The sequence below is a fragment of the Nuphar pumila genome, chromosome 2 (genome assembly GCF_984573655.1).
Source record: "Nuphar pumila chromosome 2, dmNupPumi1.hap1.1, whole genome shotgun sequence".
Taxonomy (NCBI): Eukaryota; Viridiplantae; Streptophyta; class Magnoliopsida; order Nymphaeales; family Nymphaeaceae; genus Nuphar; species Nuphar pumila.
Window position 1 is genome coordinate 77,568,479 of NC_143250.1, and position 20,273 is coordinate 77,588,751.

The following is a 20,273-nucleotide window of genomic DNA, read 5'->3' on the forward strand; positions in this document are numbered from 1 at the left end:
AGCAAATGGGTCATTTTAAATCTAAATTCCAGTCCATTGCTCTAGTTTTATTGAAATTAAATTCATTTCATATGTTTAAATTGATTTTGGATCTGGATCCATTGTCCAGATCCAAATCTGAGTCTCCTTGTTCAAATTTTAAAATTAAATCAAAATTATAGAAAATACCAAAAATAGCCTTTAAATAGATCGGATAGTCCATTCGACATCCGTTTGGATCCATCACATTGAATTTCTCGATTCGAGTGTCAAAACTCGAACATTCTCTCAAAACCTGGGTCCAAGCCCATTCTTCTGAAGAAATTTCCCCGAAATGGTCGGAAATTCTCAGAAAAATACTTTTGTAAATATTTCTCAGAAAAATACAAAAAAATAGTTTTATCTCTCGTACTGCTCAGGTGTTAGAATTTTACTCTCAAAAAAAATAAACAAAAAAAATCAGGAAAAGGGGCCGAGAAAAGAATAAAAAAATCAGAATAATGAAGAAAATAACTTTAAAGACCCGTTTTTGAGAAAAATTTGTTTCAAAAGACTTTTTTTGGAAATTTTGAGAAAATTCCCTTTTAACCAAGTTAGGGTTTTTTTCAAGCTGGGGCTTGTCTCTCGCCTCTCATTCTCCTTCTCCCCCTTCTCGAAGCCTCCATGGCTTCCATCCGCCCATCACCTCTCTCTCCTTCGTCCATCTGCACCGAACCCCCCATCAACCCTTGATCTCCAACAGCTCGACCCCTCCGGATTCAGCTTCTTCTTCTTTAAGAAGGGGTCACATATGCCTCTTCAGAGGACCGCTTCCTCACCCCCGCACCCTTCTTCACTCTCGATCCTCCTTCACCATCCCATTTTTTCTCCTCTTTCAGAATTCCAGAAAAGCCAGGCAAGAATTCCTCACTTTACTTCTGAGTTTTTTTTTTCTTTCTTCGTTTTTCATATAATTTTAACAAATGTTTAGAGTTTTTTTCTTTTTCCTCTTTCTTCTTCGGTTTTCATTTTCATCATCTGTTACTTGTGATTGTTCATCGGCCTTCTGATTTCCAGTGTTTACTTCTATGGATTGTTAGATTTCGTTGAATATCCTTCCTTATACATTGGTGATCGACGATGACTCGCAATGGCATCGCCTATTCACCTGGATTTTGGGTTTATCCTTACATTCATTTTATTCTTTCTCCTCTACTTTCTCTGCTTTAAACTCTCGATTTTTTTATTTCTTTCCCTTTTGCCCCATCGACGCACCACGGATGAGTGTTGGGTTGCCTATAGCAACCCCAACACATCCGCATGCTACATTAAATGGAATTTTACATTCCAACAAATTCTTTTTTTTTTCTCTCTCTTTCTTCCCCTTTTTTTTTTTTGTATTCTCAGATGTCATCTCTATTTCAAACTCCCGCATTTTGTGGATGTCCTTAGGTTTCTGGATGTTTGCCTTCATTGTTTGATATCACCTCTGTATTTCTGCTGGAATTACCCCATGAGATTTACGCTATTTTAAGTTTCTTAAATGTCATTATATATGGTTGATGAGTCAGGGATGATCTGAACCCCTTAAAACCTGTAATCAATCATTGCTGCTAATGTCTGGTGACAGTTTCTGCAGGCTAATTCAAGTCATGTTGGTCCGATTTGGATATAACATGTCCGATTCAGAAATTTTGCAGGTTTAAAATCCCATATTCTGGAAATTGATCAGGAGTTCCCTACATTGTCTAGATCAAAAGGAATGTCCGTAACTCAATTTGATGGATTCACAAATCACAGTTTGAGAAAATCGTTGAAGTTATCTAATCCTCGGTTTCAATCATGGTTCAATTCATTCAACGATCAAAGCAATATGTTCATTCAATGCTTCAGAATATTCGAAGTCTCCTGCTCAACAGAGGAATTTGTTTTCCCAATTTATTTTCTGTATCTTGTATGACTCGTGTGGCTCTTAGGGATGTCGTTGTCATGCTTTTATGGCCACCACCATCACTCTAACATATTACTCTTTTGCAGCATTAGCCCCAACGTAGCCATCGCCATCATCTGCATCGTGAGTGTTTCACTGAGCATCCATTGTTCAGATGTACACAGACCTCGGCACTTTGATACACATCGTGACACAAATGACCAAAAAGGAAGTGATGAATCCATTGTAGTTATAATTTTCTTTTAAGTTTATGTGGTTCGGCATTGTCCATAATGTATGCACTCCATAGTTTGAGACTTGTGCAGGTTCTAAAAAAAAAAAAAAAAACTAAGGCAGTCAGTCATGAAGGAATTTGGAGAGAGATCACTCCTTTCAGCTTTAAGGATCAGTATATTGCAGCACAGGAGCATAGATACATCACCATACCTTCATTTTCACCTGTATATCGTCTCTGGGGTACATCTCTCTTCATTTCCACTTATTTTTCTTTAGATCATGTCCTACATTAAAAGGGTATGTCAAGCTCAGATCAAAGTTTATCCATATCCATGGTGCGGCAGCAGTATTTTCTCTGGCTTTTCTGTAAACCAGTATATTTGCTAATAAAAGTACCAATCCATCAACAGTTGAAAGAGCATTATGAAAGCGTCTTGACTATTATCCTGTTAAGTTATAGAATCTTGGTTTTGACGACTATGTGGGCAGCCAATGCTTTGAAATAAGCCTTCACAATTTGTGGTTATCCATGCTGGCTGTGTTCACTTGCTTTGCTGCAAGAATACGGTTATCTCAGAAAAGAGAAAAGGGTTCATAAAGCATCAGGGTCATCTCTAACAGAAGTTCGTTTCTGCGTCCTCATATACAGGTATGTGTTTTCTTTCTAAAATCTGGTATGTATGTCCCATTTCCATATTTCCGATGTCCATGAATAAAAACTCTTTTGTGCAAATGTACACATCCTGCTATACAGGCTGGCACTCACATTTCGTTCTCAATATCTATGTGTATATCTGCTATTAGGAATTGTTGCAGCATCTAGAGATTTTTTTTTTTTAACTTTTCCATCTGTATGCACCGCCTCACATCTCTCATTGATAATATCATTGCTCCTGTCATCATGTTCCAGCACCACCATGTACACTCATCTGCAAGCTCCCTGTAAATTACACTCTTCATCATGTTGCCACCTCCAGTTTGTTTATTCTTTACATGACAATTAACCCTCATGTCCTCTTTTGATATGTGCCTCTGTGTGGGAATTTACCCATTGCAAAATACCATGAGTATTTATTGCTAAAAAAAAGGGGGAAAAGAGATAGAGTCACTTTGAATACTTTGATTTATGGGCACTGCAAAAAAAATAGACTGGTTAGAGAGGCATTTAGTTTTCTTGGTTTGATGTAGAAGTTCTATACACCCAACGTGATTACCTACAGTACGTTTGTCGATTCTCTTTGTAAAATTGGTAGGGTAGATGAGTCCTGCAAGGTGTTTAAGGTTATGATCATGGAAGGCGTTTTCAATTACTTTTACTTGGCTGATAGATGAGTACTATAAAGATGGTCGATTTGATGTTGCTTTTGATCTGTTTGAGAGTATGTCAAAGTCAGCGGTGACACCGAATATCGTTACTCATAGTGCACTGATTGATGGTTTGAACAAGAAAGGGCTGCTGGAAAGAGCATCAGATCTGTTTGAGAAAATGTTGGCTAATGGAGTTTGGCCTAATAGCTTTATATTCACTTCAATGATTGATGGTTTCTTTAAGAATGAAAATGTGGATGCGAGGATCAAATGCTTTGGTAGAGTTATAGAGGAAGGAATTGAACCTGATGTTGCTACATATGGTGCAATTGTATGAGGGCTTTGTACTAATGGTAGGTTGGAGAAAGCACTAGAACTCATTAGTGACATAAAGAAGAGAAGGCTGAGACCAGACAAGATCATTTTTTACAACTCTCATTGATGCACATATGAAACAGGGAAATTTGAAATTGGCTTTTGACGTTCATGATGATATGGTTGCTAATGGTATTGAACCTGACATTGTTACTTTATCAGCACTAATGGATGGTCTATGTAAACATGGACAATTAAATGTGGCAAGGAAATATTGTCATAGAGTGAAGCAATTGTACCCAACTGCAAATAAGATTGCTTATACCATTTTCATTAATGGATTGTGCAAGGAAGGACATCTGGAAGAGGCTGAGGCTGTCTTTAAGGAAATGGTAGTGGTAGGTATTATTCCAGACAAGTTGATGTACACATCTTGGGTCATTGGGCTTTGCAAACAGGGGAACGTTGTGGGGGCTTTCAAACTGAAGAATACAATGATTCAAGAGGGAAGCAAACCGTATCTGTTTACGTTTAACTCTCTTATTTAGGATTGATAATTGAGGCAAAACAAGTTTTCAATGATATGTTACAGAGCGGCATAGCTCCTGATCCTATTATTTATACTGTTTTGATTCAGGGGTATCTAAAGCAGAACAACTGGTCTACAGTTTCTAGTTTGCAAGATGATATGAGAAATAGACAGATGCTCCCAGTTGAAGCTAAGAAAGCTGGTGGCTAGTTAACCATGTTTTTAGACATCCGGTCATGACTGCCAGTTCTTTTAGGAACTTAAGATCATGAAGAGGAACACCCTTCCAGACTAGCTAATTTTACTTCTGTTATGTATAGGACCACTTGAAAAGTTCCTGTACAGATGTGATCAACTGCAAATGCATGGGATGGTACAAAAACTTTGCTATAGGGAATTTTGTTTGAAATACCAAAGAAGTTATCAGATCAAAACTGCAAATGCACGATCCTGGTTGATGTATCAGATTAAGCTTGCATACTTGTCTGCTGCAGACATCAATTACCTGATTCCATCAAAATTGTCCATCTGGTTCCCCCATTTATGAAAAAGATGAGTCTCACTATTATACTGGTACCTGCTAAAGGCATCTTTCGCCTGTCATATCATAACCAAGGGTTATATTGTTGACCCTACCTGGATTCGAATGCACAGCCTTTATTACAGAGGGAGTGTCTTGCCATTTGTTATTGCATCATCGGATCTTGCACATAATAACATAGCGGATGTTATATCAATGCACCTGGGAGCACAGGGTTCCTACCAAGTTTTGGGTTAAGAACAAACATCACCGAAAATGAAGTGGAGTGACAGCAGTTATCATCCAACCGTGATGCGAAGGCAACCAACATGTTGCTTGATGAAAACCTCATTGCAAAGGTGACGGGTCTTGGGGCTGTCAAAAGCTGGGCCAACACTTGATCAAACCCACTTCAGTACAGCATGGAAAGCACCATTTCGGTATGAATTCTCATAGCTCCTCGTATACATTTCCATTGCATCTCACATGACAACTCTTATATGTATCCTTTTTCTTAAATTGTGAAATATACATTTAGGTACGTCTATCTAATTATTGACGCCCTTAGATTCCATGTAAATATCTTGTCATTTCCATTTCCCTCTCACTTTATACTAACCAAGTGTTTTGCAGGAAATATTCAGAAATTGTTGAGATGTCTTTAGATTTAGGATTTTATTATCTCTTTGTATTTTCAAACTTGTAAATAACTAGATATAATGAAAATGTTTACATTCACAATCTTAGATAGAATGAATGAGCATTACAAATATTATGAATTATTTGTTCTCATATTTTCTCCTTTATTTTTAAATTTCACGAATGGAAACACGAATGGCACGTGCACCATTTCGTAAGAGGTAATTAATCCTAAGTTGATGATTTACATCAATGGACATAGTCAGGATGTAGACAAGACTTAGGATTTTTATCTTTTATAAAATAACATTGGATCCAAACTGGATCCTCTTCAAAAATCATCATATTTTCAAATATTTCCTTCTTTTATTAGAGTTTAACTTAGAATTGGCTCAAAATATATACCAATGGCCATAGTCAGGGTATATTGAGAGTTAATTCCATTTTTAACTCTATAAAAGCACAAAAATATATTTTATTCTTCACCTGAATTTAAATATAGATTATTATATAATACATTCGATGACCATAATCAAGGATGTATTATATTTTCAATCTTATCTTAAATTCATTTAAAGAATGGATTAACTTTTCAAAATCCAATCTCAAAATTCTTTAAATTCATTCACCATTTAGGATAGAATTGCATCATATTTTTTTTTCCTCCAAGTGATATTAATATCTTCTTCAATCAATCTTCAATCTCTGTAAATCCAATTCATCCTTTCAATTTTTCAAATTCTATTTCATTTTTCAAATATCAAAGTTCACATTAAACTTTGAGATTTCAAATTCATTTTATATTCAAGATCAAATCAGATTTCAAGGTTCAAATTGACTTTGAAACTCCAAACTCCAATCCAACTCAAAGTTCAAATTTAACTTTGAAGTCCTTGATTCACCTTCTAAAAAAATCGAATTCAAGTCCCAAATTCAAAGTCCAATTTGACTTGGAAATTCATTTTATTCAAAATTTGGGAACTCTTCATTCACCTTCTGAATTTAACTCCAAATCCACTTTTAGGATCCATGATTCAACACTCATATTGGATCTCAGACTTCAGATCCAAATCCATTTTAGGATCCAGAACCTAACTCTACATTTGGATCTCAGATTTCAGATCCACTCCATTCTAGGATCTAGAATCCAACTCTACATTGGATCACAGACTTCAGATCCAATTTCATTTTAGGATCCAGAACTCGATTCCACCTCTTGGATCTCAGACTTTAGATCCAAATCCACTTTAGGGTCCAGACTCAAATTCTACTTTGGATCTCAGACTTCAGATCCAAATCCATCTTAGGATCCAGAATTCAATTTTACATCGGACCTTAGATCCCAGATCTTAAATCCATTTTAAAGATCCAATTCCATTTCAAAATCTAGATTTCAAATCCAAGTCCATTTCCAGATCTCATTTGAATTCCCTAAATCAATTTCTATTTTTATATACCATTTGATCCATTCTGAGATTCAAATTCAGTATCACTTCAAAATTTCACCTTCTTCTTCTCCTAAATCCATGATTAATTTCAAAATCCATTTCTGATTTTGAAACTTCATTTCCTTTCATTTTAAAGCTCTAAATCATTTTTTTTTATTCATTCTTCCAACTCTGATTACTTCAATTACTTAGAACTTCTCTGATCTATCTCAAGTTCTAAGTTAAATTCAATCACTTCTTCACTCCCATACCAAGTTCATCTCAGAATACTTGGAAATTTCTAAATCAATTTTCAAAAGAGCATACATTCTTGCATTGCACAAGTATGATTCTTTGTGCATTTAGATCTTTAGGATAAATTCTTAGATTATATTTAAGCAAAGCAAGAGGCATAGATTCGATCCTTGGTTCGATTACCCCTCGTAAAGGTGCCAGGAACGGTCGAACCTCGTACCGACGAGCGAATCCCGTCTCTCCATTTTCCCGCAAATAAATTTCAAAACGAAGGCGAGTTATTTGCTAAATATCTTTCAAATCAAGGTCAAGTGAAAACCTGCAAAAGAGTTCCTCTTCTCTCTCTCTTTCTTTCTTTTCTCTTCTCTCTTTCTTTTTCTTTCTTTTATTTTCTTCCCTTCAAAAAGGAGGAAAATAGAGGTTACAAAAGGAAAAGAGAAGGAAGAGAGAGAAATCAACAAAAGAATAGGAAAAATTTTGTGATGATCACAGGTAGGCAGAAAGAAGGGCGATGGCGGTCCTGCGAAAGGGGTTTGTTAGGGATGAGTGGGGGAGGAAGAATGGTGAGCCGATGGGCGGTGGAGATGTCGCACCTGGGGGGTTGGCCATGGAGGGTTCGGGAGTTTGGAAGATAAGGTGGGAAATGCGTCATGGATCCTCAATCCTCTTGCGAGAGGGTTTTACCGAAACCCTAAAGAAATGAGTTCTAAGGGGGCCCCCTTTACTTTTCAAATTTTTGCAAAGAGGGGGGCTTTTTCTAAAAAAATTTCCAAAAAGAGGTTTTTCTAAAGAAGGTTTTTTTTTTTTTCAAAAACGGGTTTTCAAAAAAACCACTGCAACTTCCTTCATTTACTTTTGTTTTTTTTGTTCTTTTCTCAATATTTTTATTTTTTTATATTTTTGGAATAATAAAAAAAAATTGAGAAAACAAAGACTAAACCCTAATTTTTTGTATTTTTCTAAAAAGAATATTTACAAAAGTATTTTCCTGAGAATTTCAGACCATTTCGGGAAAATTTCTTCAGAAGAATGGGTTTGGACCCAGTTTTTTTGAGAAAATGTTCGAGTTTTGACACTCGAATCGAGGAATACAATGTGATGGATCCAAACGGATGTCGAATGGACTGTCCGAGCTATTTAAAAACTATTTTTGGTATTTTCTATAATTTAAAATTTGAACAAGGAGACTTAGATTTGGATTTGGACAATGGATCCAGATCCGAAATCAATTTAAACATATGAAATGAATTTAATTTCAATAAAACTTGAGAAATGAACTGGAATTTAGATTTGAAATGACTCATTTGCTAAAAAAATGAATTTAGGGGCAAAAAGGGAATATTTAAAAGATTTTGAAAAATTTGGGGTGTTTACAGATGCCCCTCTTTGCTACTAAGCCGGTTGAAAGCCGAGCTTAGTGGCAAAGATAACACTCCAAATTTTGAAAATGCCCTAGTCAGCAGATCTGAACTGGGTGTGGGAGAATTTATTTGAAAGACATGGTTCTTCAGGTTTAAAACTTTATCCTTGAATGGCTTGGGGGGATGAAATCCTCGGAAATGATATGACTGAATGATGGAGATGAGGACATCGTGGTGGGATTTTTGGGCGAAGATCCCGAAATAATGAAAGATAAAGATTTTAGATCAAGTCAAGATCAGCTTTTTTGGGAATGACGCAGGTTTAGCCCTTAGCCTGGATGGGAGGAAGATTTATCAAGATAACCTGAATGGGAAAAGGAGTATGTGATGACCTTGATGGGACATTTTTGAGAAAACGCCTCATGAGATGAAGCTCAAGTAGGATTTTATTCTGGATGGATATACAAAGTACGGATTCCTTGATGGGAAGAACCATGATGGGACTAGAGGAAAACACCTCGTCGAAACGAGACTCAGGTTTAACCCAAACCTGAAAAAGGAAAAACACCTCGAGGGGCGAGGTTCAGGCTTAACCCTTAACCAGAAGGGGACGACCAAATGGAATCCTTGAATGAAGAAACCATGATGGGACCTTCGGAGTTTGGACGAACAAATCTGAAAGGGGTTTGCGAAAGGAGGAAGAAAATGGGGCTCCCTAAAGCTTTTAAAAAAGGGATGAATTTGGACGTCTCATTGCTGAGACTAAATCAGCTTTTGAATTTAATGACCTCTCGCAGGGAGTACAGGTTTTGACCCTTAACCTGAGTGGGAACCGACCACACGGATTTCTCGAAACCGTGATGGGACAGGAGAGATACTTCAACTGAATGGGGTAACTTTTCCGGAAAATGTGGGAAATGGAAAGTAAGGAGATGTGAGACAAAAATGGACGATGAATAAGGTAACAGGAGGCAAATCTTTTGACAAAGTGAAGGATGAAGGAGGGCAAATCCTTTTGACAGGAGAAGGCAAACGTGAAACATGAAGAAGGCAATCCTTTTAACAAGGAGAATGTAAAATGTAAGATATGAAGAAGGCAATCCTTTAGGTAAGGAGAATGTAAGATGTGAAATATGAAGAAAGCAATCCTTTTAACATAGAGAATGTAAAATGTAAGATATGAAGAAGGCAATCCTTTAGGTAAGGAGAATGTAAGATGTGAAATATGAAGAAGGCAATCCTTTTAACAAGGAGAATGTAAAATGTAAAATATGAAGAAGGCAATCCTGTAGGTAAGGAGAATGTAAGATGTGAAATATGAATAAGGCAATCCTTTTAACAAGGAGAAGGCAAGTCTCTCGACAAAGCGAAAGACGAGGAAGGCGATCATTTAATCAAGGAGAAAGGCAAATCTTTTGACAACGTAAAACGACAGGGAAGACGATCCTTTTATTAAGGAGAAGGCAAGTCTTTCGACAGAGCGAAAGACGGAGAAGGCGATCCTCTTATCGAGGAGAAGGCAAATCTCTCGACAAACCGAAAGACGGGGAAGGCAATTCTTTTATCAAGGAGAAGGCAAGTCTCTCAACAAAGTGAAAGACGGAGAAGACACTCCTTTCAGAAAGGAGAAGGAGAGTCTCTCGACAAAGCGAAAGACGAGGAAGGCAATCATTTAATCAAGGAGAAAGGCGAATCTTTTGACAACACAAAAGATGGGGAAGGCAATCCTTTTATCAAGGAGAAGGCGAGTCTTTCGATCAAAGCGAGAGACAGAGAAGGCAATCATTTAATCAAGGAGAAAGGCGAATCTTTTGACAACACAAAAGATGGGGAAGGCAATCCTTTTATCAAGGAGAAGGCGAGTCTTTCGATCAAAGCGAGAGACGGAGAAGGCAATCCTTTCATCAAGGAGAAGGCGAGTCTCTCGACAAAGCGAAAAGACGGGAAAGGCGATCCTTTTATCAAGGAGAAGGCGAGTCTTTCGACAGAGCGAAAGACGAAGAAGGCAATCCTTTTATCAAGGAGAAGGCGAGTCTCTCGACAAAGTGAAAGACGAAAAAGGCAATCCTTTAGTCAAGGAGAAGGCGAGTCTCTCAACAAAGCGAAAGACGGGGAAGGCAACTCTTATGAAAAGAGGGGAAGGCAACTCTTTCGACTATGCGAAAGAAGGAAAAGGCAACACCAAGATATATCAATAAAAGATGTCAAGTTCTTATTTCTCATTGGAAAAGCTGGAAAAAATATTGCCAAAGTGATAAAAATTGTAGTTGTTTCAAGGTAATTGAAGGTAAGTACTTTCGAAAGATGTTCCCTTTTCCACCTAGAGTATTACCCCCAACTAGGTTAACTCTATAGAATCCAGGATCAAAGTCAAATTTAGTTGTTGGTCTTCTTCAAGGATGCTATCAATTTTCTTGATAAGGAGAGGAAATATTCTTAGCTTCATAAAAGTAATTAAATGAGAAGATATTGATAGAAGAATTTCACATAGATGAAGAAGATTCTTTGCAGTTTTGGCAGTTTGATATCCTGGGCATTTTCCCATGATGATCTTTTTGCACTCTTTTGAGTCACGGGGCTTTCTTGGGCTTTTACATCATCCTTCATTTTGGAGATGTCCTGACTTCTCTCTCTTTTTCGGGGAAGGGTACGTCACAAACTCCTTCATCTTGGAGATGTTCCGATCCTTCATTTATCTCAGGGATTGTATGTGATGGTATTGACTCAAAGGTTTTTAGATGAGAGCAGAAATCAAATATCTTTTAGGGTTTGTTGGTAGGTCCATCTCATCCGCCTTCATCTCGACGGTGATCCGAACTTTCCCTGGAAGGACCCGTTACAAACTCCATCATCTTGGAGATGTTTCGAATCTTCTTTGGCCCCGGGGGTCTACTCGCTTAATTCGCCTTCATCTTGACGACAATTGAGAGATCCCTTTTGCGGATATTTGATTTGCAGCTTAGCTGACTTGAGGAGACATGAATTGGGTAGGTTCTTTTCAGATTGCCCAGGATATTTTCACTGTCCTGCTGCCAAAGAATAATCTTTAAGAATATGCCATAGCTATGATCAATATCAGCTCATTTATGACTCTTCTGCATCATTGAATATTTCTTTTACCGGTCATGTCGAAGATTTTTCTTCATCCTCTTGGTTGACCAACAGAAAATTTGGAGTTTGAGCCTTTCTTCACATAAGCTTCACCCTTTTGGAAGAAATACTTAAGGAGATTTGAGGAAATTCTTTATGTAATAAAAGTTTGAGATCAACAACTATTTTATGGCAATTTGGCAAGATATTCCTGAAATCCTTGATGACGAAACCTTTGCTTAACATCGAATTTTGATAATATCAGTGGGATTCTAGGGAAGAATCCAACATATGGCTGAATTCTGAAGGTAAATGTAAATTTAAAGCTCTGAAGGCAAGTTCGGCATAAAACTTTGTTTTGAAGGTAAGCCTTTGAAAAAGTATCCGAATCAGGACTCAAATTTTGCAAAGAAAACAGGGAAATTCGAGTTAAAAACTTGAGTTTTCAAAGGAAAACTGGAAGGTTCGAGTCAGGGCTTGAATCTCAAGGAAAAACTTGAAATTTCATTTATTGAAGTCAAGAAAACTCGAGATAAAACTCAAATTTTCGAAGGACGGTAGGAAGGTTCGAGTCAGGGCTCGAATCTCAAAGGAAAACTTGAAAGTTCATTTATTGAAGGCAAGAAAACTTGAGACAAAACTCAAATTTTCGAAGAAAGGAAAGCAGGAAGGTTCGAGTCAGGGCTCGAATCAAAACTTGAAGGTTCATTTACTGAAGGCAAGAAAACTCGAGATAAAACCCAAATTTTCGAAGGAAAACGGGAAAGTTCGAGTCAGGGCTCGAATCTCAAAGGAAAGAGTTGGAAGTTCGAGTCGAAACTCGAATCTCAAAGGAGAATTGATGCGAAGGGATAGGAATTGATGGAAGATTGACAGAATTTGAGGAAAATTGAGGAAAGATTGTGACCTGAGGGCCAACTGATCGGTCAACCAAACACTAGCATGAGTGCTAGGCTTACCTGTATGAATTTTTCAAAAATGCCCCAGTGTAAGTACTGGGTTTTCTGATGGAGATTTGAAAAAAAAAAGAAGGGGACACCGACATTCTTTAAGATACTTGAGATTTGAGCGAGAATGATTGTTGGTGTTTTCAGGATTTTCCCTTATCCTGAAAGGGGAGATGGAATAGACATTTGATGAGACTTTAGAAACGAATGATTCAGGTTTACCCCTTAACCTGAAAGGGGAGAAGCATAAATTTTATAAAAATGGAGAAGAAGAAAGGAAAGAAATTTTGAAAATTTATTTTGGAAAAGAATTCTCACAGGTAGCATTGTTGCTCCTATGAGGGGTCTCAGGATTATCCCTTATCCTGAATGGGAAAAAGAATGAAATTTAAAGAGTTTTAATGAAGGAAAATTGATATAAATCTAGAAAATCAACAAAGATCGATAAAACTTGTATTTACAAAAGAATCCTCATAGGTAGCATTGTGGCTCCTACGAGGGGTTTCAGGATTTTCCCTTATCCTGAATGGGAACACCTCGGACAACGAGGGTCAGGTTTTTCCCTTAACCTGAGCGGGAAAGATAAGAATAAAGGAAATACCTCATGGGAAAGAGGCATCAGGTTTATCCCTTAACCTGAAAGGGTAAAAAGATTGATAAAATTTAATGGATTTGAGGAAATATTGATAAACTTGATAAAAACTTGATAAAATTGATATAAACTTGAATAAAATGAATGAAACTAAAAAATATCAAATTTAACTGAAAATTTATAAGATTTAAGAAAAAAGGAGTTTTTCTGATCCTGCCTGCATATGGGATCTTGAAAGGAAAATGTTTATTTAAGGGATAAATGAGAAATCATTTTGGGGGAAGAAAATCCACCACAAGAAGAATGATCAGCGCAAGATCTGATCCTTTAAATCAAACATGAGAGATCATCATGAGGGTTAATTTTCGAAGGCAAAGGTTTTGAAATCTAATTTTGAAGCAGAAGATCAACAATAGATCTGATTTCTAAAAATAACAGTTCGAAATTGATAATAAGATCAATACAAGGGTTGATCTTTAAATATAATGATTTAAAACCCAATCCTGGAAGATAAGACCAACACAGGGGTTGATCTTTGAATATAATGATTTTAAACCCATTTTTGGAAGATAAGACCAATGCAATGATTGATCTTTGAATATGATGATTTATAACCCATTTTAAAAGATAAGAACAACGCCAGGGTTGATCTTTGAAAAGTTTTGAGATCAATTTTGGAGGATAAGACCAACACAAGAGTTAAACTTTTGAATAAAAAGATTTGAAATCTATTTTGGAAGAAAAGATCAATACAAGGATTGATCTCTGAATATAAAGGTTTTGAAATCCACTTTGAAAGATAAGGGTTGATCTATAAAGATTTGAATACCATTTTGAAAGATAAGACCAACACAAGGGTTGATCTTTGAATATAAAGATTTAAAATCCATTTTGAAAGATAAGATCAACACAAGGATTGATCTTTGAATATAAAGGTTTAAAATTCATTTTGGAAGATAAGACCAACACAAGGGTTGATCTTTCAATATAATGGTTTGAAAGACTTATTTTTGAAGATATGATCAACACGAGGGTTGATTTTTTTTGTCAAAGGTTAGACCAAGGAATAATTGAACTCCTTGGTCATAACGAAGATTTTTAAAATTTCATGATTTTTGAAAAAGCCCTCATAGGTAATATCATTTCTCTCATGAATGATGTCAGGATTGGTCCCGCATTCTGAAAAGAACAGGAACTTAAATGTGATTTTAACAGAAGCTGATGAAGAGATTTTTGAAATATAGATTTTCAAAAGCAAATGCCCCTATGTGGCAGAGGAAGAAAGTATTTGGATATTTAGAGATATAAAGGAAAATTGACATTTCATTGACGAGCAAAACTGATAACAAAGAACTGAAATATTTACAAACACTTTGACCAAAAGGTCACAAAAGGACTGGGCTGACTGGCACCCTACAAGATGACTTGGCAAAAAGGGAAAAGGTAAGAGAATTCTGACATCTTCAGTCTTCTGAGTAGCCGGGGAGAGACTTGGTCATGACGGCTAGGTCATCTTCCTCTTCATCTTCAGCAAAGAGATTCTTGTCGACGCAATCCTGAACAATATTTTTGAAGACGAAGCAGTGATCGGTGTCACGCCCCACTGCTCGATGGAACTTGCAGAACTGATTTGTGAACCTTCCCATGACCGTGGGAGGATCCGTGACTTTCGGGAGTTTAACCAATCCTTTGGCCAGCATGAATTCAAGGGCTTCTTCGAGCGTTTGCTTCAGAGGAGTGAACTCATGATCATTACTCCAACCTTCGCGCTTTATCTTTTCCTTTTGCGGAAGGTTAGACTGAGACAGCTTGTTACTCTGCTTGGAAGACTTTTCCCTTTGAGCTGCGCCGTGGTTCTGACCATTCTTGCTGTCATTTCTGTTTCTTCTGTTGTTATCAAGATTATTGCTAGAGGTATCAGCTGCATGAGTGAACTGCGCTTTCTTTTTCTGGTCTTGGATATTTTTGGCCAGAGGCATGCCCTCGTAAAGCCCACTTTCTATTCCTGCTTCGAGCCATTCGGCTCGCTCAATTAATTTGATAAAGGATTTTGCTGGAAAAGTGGCAATGAGGCTTCTCAGGGGCTGAGAGAAATTGCTGAGGATTATTTGCAATGCATGTTCCTCTATTGCAGGTACTTCTCCACCTGTGGATGAACTCTCTTGCTCTTTCAGTCTCATTCTGCTTTAAATTGTAAAGGTGATTGAGCGTAGGTGAAACCTCAGTGTTGAATAGAAAACGCTCTATGAACAAATTGACTACTTTATCGAACTCTTGTAGTTCGATAGGATTGATGTGGTCCGCATACCACCTGACTGCTATACCCTCCAGACTGCGGGGAAAGCAAATGAACAGAGCCCTGTTGTCTTTTCTGAAACGGCTGCACTCTGCATAAAATGTGGCTAAGTGGGCTTTAGGGTTGCCAGTCCCGTCAAATTTGAAAAACTTGCGGGGAAGATTCTCCAGATTATCATCCCCATCTAGACCATCATAAAAATCTTCGCCGGTGTAGGTCTGCTTGCCCTTACCCTTGGCTTGAATGTCCTTGATTGCTCGACTCATTTCCTTCATCTGCTTGCTCATCAGGTGTTCTGCTGGAGCCCCAGATTTGGGCTTGTTGACGGATTCAGGCTCTTCTGCAGCTATTTTTATGGACTGCCTTGGAGGATTTTGTTTGTAGACAATCTGCTCTTCCTCTTCTGACTCTTCCTCGACTGACTCTGATTCCTCAGAAGCAGTGTCTGGCTGCACCTTCTTTCTGATGATTCTGACTTGCTTCTTTACAGGCTTCTTCTTCAGCTTGCTTTTAGGAACTGCCTCTTTCAGCTTGGCCTCAGCTTGTTCTGACATCATCCTCGCCATCATCTTTTGGAACATGTCATACATAGCGGGGTCGATGTCATCTTTCTTGTTCTGACCCTGTCCCCAGGCCGATTTGGGAGAGCTCATCCCTTCCGCCTCACTGTCGCTGAGTTGAGGATCTGTTTCTTTTCCTGCTCTTGTCGTGACCATTTTCAGATATCAACTCTCGCTGTAAAGAAAAGTGGAGGTTTTTAGATCAAAGAAACCTTTTTTTGGAAAAGTTTTGACAAGAGAGAGGATTTCAGGTTGAAATTTAAAAATTGTATCCCATTACTAGGGATGGGGTCGCCACAAAATCGTGTTGTTTACTCCACGAGGAGAGTAACCAACTAAAATATGAAAGAAAATACCATTTTGAAAAGGATATCTCTTGACGGAAAGAGATTTTTATGAAAACATAAACAAGAATATAAAATCAGAAGAAAATAAAAGAATAAATGAAATTTGAGAACAAATGGTAAAGATTTAAAATTTTAAGAACTTGCAGGCAGGATCATAAGAATTTTTTTGAAGAATTTTTAGAAGAAGAAGAAGAAAAGGATAAAGAAAAATACACCTGGGTTTTAAAAATAAAGAGGACATTTTGAAACATATACCCAGGGTTTTGGAAAATATAAGGAAAATATCACACAATCACAGATATACAAGCAAGGATATACAAACAACACTCCCTAAAGCTGACTCTATATGCAATATTTGAAATGGCTGATAGGACCTTAATCCTAACTCTAAGATTTATATCATCTGATTCCAATCAAGGTATGCCGATATACTCAAGCCGAAGCTCGAAGTACGTGGCATATAAGATATCTCTTCGGTTCTAAGGTAATGGCTTCCCAACATCCTTGAGCACCTACCGATATACCTCGGACTATGGCCCTTAGGTACGTGGTAGGGGGGCGCGAACCCAAATAAGTGGTCCAGTTGTGAGGCTCTCTCCCGAACTATGGTTCAGTGAGACAGCCCAGCAACGTGAAGACCGGGACAAATGTAGGTAGGGATGTTTTCAAAATATGATCAACATGTAATAAAATCAGAAGGCTCTAATGCAAGTCCTAAAGAGATAGATTTTAAATGAAAAGAAGCATACACTTGCATACATTGTTTGCATTCAATTCCTAAAATTGAGGAGAGTTGTATTTAAGACCTAAGTCTAATGTGAACATGGAATAATCTCCTCAATATAGTCCTACCAAACCATACTTAGATCCTATATACAATGATGTCAGCTTTAGGACAGAGTCTAGGCTCCTAAGGTTTTGCATGAAAATGTAGCTGACATATGTTAGAATAAAGACTTAGATTATATAAAAGCAAAGCAAAGGCATAGATCCAACCGGATGAAGACGATGTCCCATCTCGGTCGCCAAAACTGTGATCATCGCAAAATTTTTCCTCTCTCTTGTGGTTTCTCTCTCTTCCTTCTCTTTCCCTTTTCTAACCTCTATTTTCCTCCTTTTTGAAGGGAAAAAAATAAAAAAAGAAAAGAAAGAGAGAAGAGAAAAGAAAGAAAGAGAGAGAAGAGGAATTCTTTTACGCGGTCTCACTTGACCTTTATTTGAAAATATTTAGAAATTTAACTCGCTCCGTTTTTTTGAAAATATTGCGGGAAAATGGAGAGACGGGATTCGCTCGTCGGTACGAGGTTCGACCGTTCCTGGCGCCTTTACCAGGGGTAATCGAACCAAGGATCGAATCTATACCTTTTGCTTTGCCTAAATATAATCTAAGAATTTATTCTAACTCTAAATGCACAAAGAATCATGCTTGTGCAATGCGAGGATGTATGCTCTTTTCAAAGATGTCTTAGAAATTTCCAAGTATTCTGAGATGAACTTGGTAAGAGAATGAAGAAATGTTTGAATTTAACTTAGAACTTGAGATAGATCAGAGAAGTTCTAAGTCTTTGAAGTAAATCAGAGTTGGGAAAATAAATGAGAAAGAATGACTTGAAGCTTTAAAGTGAAAGGAAATGAAGTTTCAAAGTTAAAAATGGGCTTTGAATTCGGAGTCCTGGGGGTTAAGATGAGGGAAACTGGACATTTTGAAAAGCCCAGGGATTTGAAATCACTTTTGAAATATTTAAAACTCGCATCTGGATTGATAATTTTGAAAATCAGGAGTTCTGAATCTCAAAATGACATGTTGTGCAGTGAAATGATATGGAATGCTCCTGCGATGATATGCAGAGACATGTCTCATGAAATGCCACTCTGAAACAGTAATTGGAAATTCTAGTTTCTTGTCAAGAATAGGATTTTGAAAATTTGCAGTTTGAAAATATTTCTGAGCCTAAATGGAGAAATTTTGAGAATTGAGAATGAATTTCGGACTTTTTGCAAGGTCCAATATCAGAAAATGACCATTTGCCCTCCGGTGATCTTGGAGAACCAAAATATGATGATTGGTGGAGATATCGGGAAGGAGAGTAAAAATTTGGAACGTTTACAGATGCCCCTCTTTGCTACTAAGCCAGCTTGTGGCCAAGCTTAGTGGCAAAGAAAAACACACCAAATTTGGGCTATATATAAAAATGCTCCAGTTAGAAGGATCTGACTGGGTATAGAGATATTAGTCTGGTGAAGATGGTAGATATGAAATGGAGAACAAAGAAAGATTCACTCTGCGAGATTAAAGTTCAGTTTTTGCCCTTATCCTGGATGGGACAGAAATACCTCGTATGGAATGAAGCTCAAGTTAAACTTTTGGCCTAATTGAGGAATGAAATACCTCATCAAAATGAGGCTCAGGTTTGTACCCTTAACTTGATTGGGCGAAAAATGGAATACCTCATCAAATGAGGATCAGGTTTGTACCCTTAACCTGATCGGGCGGAAAATGGAATACCTCATCAAATGAGGCACAGGTTTGTACCCTTAACCTGATTGGGCAGAAAAATGAATGGAATCCTTGAAGGAAGAGACCATGATGGAACCTTCAGATCTTGCACAATAAATCCGACAGGGTTTTTGCAAAAGGAAGAAAAATGGGGTCCCTTGTTATCGTCGCAAAATTTTTCCCGTCTTCCCTTCCTTGCGGAAGAGAGAGAAAAATGCTTTCGCGATTCAAACTTGACCGGATTTTGGAAATGTTTTGAAATACTCGCCTCCGTTTTGAAAATTGCGGGAAAATCCATGGGATGGGGCTCGACCTGTCGGTACGAGGTTCGATCGTTCCTGTCGCCTTTAACAGGGGTAATCGAACCAAGGACCAAAATGTGCTTGACTTAGTTAAATCATCGAAATCGTGTTCTATCCTAAATGCACAGAGAATTCAGGCATGTGCTATGAGGTTTTGGAAAATGTAAGTTGGAAAAACATGATGTATGCTCAGAAAACATTTAGAGTTGAAAAGCATTTCTCAGGAAAAAGATGGAAATCAATCTCTCAGGAAACTCTGATAAAAAGGATTTGAAATCTCGAGAAAGTGCATAAAGATGTGGGAAAATCATGAATAATTTGAAAATCCTGAGAAAGTGGAGGTGGTTTTTGAGAAAAGGTGAACACAAGAAGAGAAAATGTTGATCAGGAAAATTCTAGCTTTTTGGAAGTTTCTCTGGAAAATGAACAAATTCCATTGGAAAACTCTTTAGAGAGGGGAAATTGAAACTCAGGAAATTGAAATCCTGAGAATCTTAACCTTGAAACACTTGGAAATCAATTTCGATTTTTGAGAAAGGTGAGAAACTCCTCCTGAAAATCTTAAGAAAGTTACATTTTCCAGGGAAAACCGCGGGAAAACTTGACTTGGAAAATCTGACTTTTGAAAATTTTAGGAGTTACTTGAGAAACTGATTTCCATGGAAAACTATGGAAAAACTTGACTTGGGAAAAACCGATTTTGAAAAATTCTCAGAGTTTCTTGAGAAATCGATTTCTTGAGGATGAAATTTTCTTAAGAAAATCATGAGAAAACCAATGATTTCATGATGCAAATGATATGAGTGAATGAATGCACTTTGAAAAGATTTTCTGAGAAATTTGTTGGAAAAATGTGTATTAAGCCAAAGCAAATCCTTCACATATTCTGACTGTGGTCATGAATATGTTCAGAGTTCACTTGAGTTAATTCACAATATTTTGAAAAATTAGAAATATGATGTGCATTTTAAGATAGCCTAAGAGTGTAGGCTCAATGTGACTGGTAGAAAGATGATGGATCTGGGTCTCGTCCATATTCCGACTAGGGCCGTAAATATGGACTCCACCGAGTTCATCAACTCTCTAAGAGTTGGTGCACGTGCCATTCGTGTTCATCCACAGTGCATTTTGAAATAAAATGCATGATTCATAAGATCAGGATA